The 1,414-nt window shown below is 44.0% G+C and overlaps 1 non-coding gene across 1 annotated transcript; it reads right to left on the minus strand.

Moving 5' to 3' along the window:
* On the minus strand, positions 1 to 107 carry LOC141679847 (small nucleolar RNA R71). The gene has a single exon (XR_012558195.1). It is a non-coding gene; the product is annotated as a small nucleolar RNA R71 (small nucleolar RNA).
* Positions 108 to 1,414: the final 1,307 nt, after the last annotated feature.

Here is a 1,414-nt window from a genome sequence, read left to right on the forward strand (position 1 = left end):
GCTATGAGGAGTGCTCTTACACAGTTTGCGCATCAACCTACAGAATCTATGTGTGAAGCTTGGGAACGCTACAAGGAAATGTTGAGAAAGTGTCCACATCATGGAATGCCCGATTGGATGGTGATCACTGGTTTCTATAATGGTTTGGGGGCCCAATCTAGGCCCATGCTCAATGCAGCAGCTGGAGGCGCCTTATGGGCCAAAAGCTATACTGAGGCTTATAATCTAATCGAGACTATAGCTGCAAATGAGCATTAAAACCCAACTCAGAGGATGATGCCTGGGAAGGTAGCAGGTATTCTGGAAGTCGATACAGCCACCGCTATTGCAGCGCAGCTCCAAGCGCTGTCGATGAAGGTTGATTCTCTAGCTACATATGGAGTTAATCAAATAGCTATGGTCTGTGAGCTTTGTGCAGGTTCTCATGCTATGAATCAGTGTTATCTTGTCAACGAATCTGTTCAGTATGTGAATAATTATCAGCGACAACAACAGCCTGTGCCAGCTACTTATCATTCTAACAACAGAAATCATCCAAATTTCAGCTGGGGTAATAATCAGAATGCTATTCAGCCACCATATCAGCAAGGTGTGAGTAAACAATTTAATCCACCTGGATTCCAGCAACCACAGCAGTATGCTCAAAGGCAATCATATCCTCAACAGGGAAGTGCAGCTGCACCTACTAGTGCTGATTTTGAGGAACTTAAGCTGTTATGCAAGAGTCAAACGGTTTCTATCAAGACCTTGGAAAATCAAATCAGTCAAATAGCCAATGCAGTGCTCAATCGTCAACCTGGCACACTTCCCAGTGACACGGAAGTACCATGCAGGAAGGAAGCTAAAGAGCAAGTCAAGGCTATTACCTTAAGGTCTGGGAAAGTTGTCGATGCTGAAAAGGCAAAAGAAGGAGAAGCTGAAGTTAGAGATGAAGAAGCTAAGCAAAAGGAGAAAGTGGCGGAACCAAGGAAGACTACTATTGAACACACTCTGCCTGAGGGTAATATAGGGGAGAAATAGTTCTATCCTCCACCACCTTTCCCTAAGAGATTGCAGCAACAAAAGCTGGATAAATAGTTCGGTAAGTTTCTGGAGGTGTTCAAGAAACTTCACATCAATATACCTTTCGCTGAGGCTCTGGAGCAAATGCCTAGTTATGCGAAGTTTATGAAAAGTATTCTTTCAAGGAAGGTGAAACTGGATGACCTTGAGACCGTTGCTCTAACGGAAGAATGTAGCGCTGTTCTGCAGCAAAAGTTACCTCCAAAGCTTAAAGATCCAGGTAGCTTCACCATTCCTTGCACCATTGGCAAGTTGACTTTTGACAAGTGCCTTTGTGATTTGGGAGCAAGCATCAATCTGATGCCGTTGTCGATCTTTAAAAAGTTGGATTTGCCTGATCCAAAACCCACCT

Source organism: Apium graveolens, chromosome 1 (assembly GCF_009905375.1).
Source record: "Apium graveolens cultivar Ventura chromosome 1, ASM990537v1, whole genome shotgun sequence".
Taxonomy (NCBI): Eukaryota; Viridiplantae; Streptophyta; class Magnoliopsida; order Apiales; family Apiaceae; genus Apium; species Apium graveolens.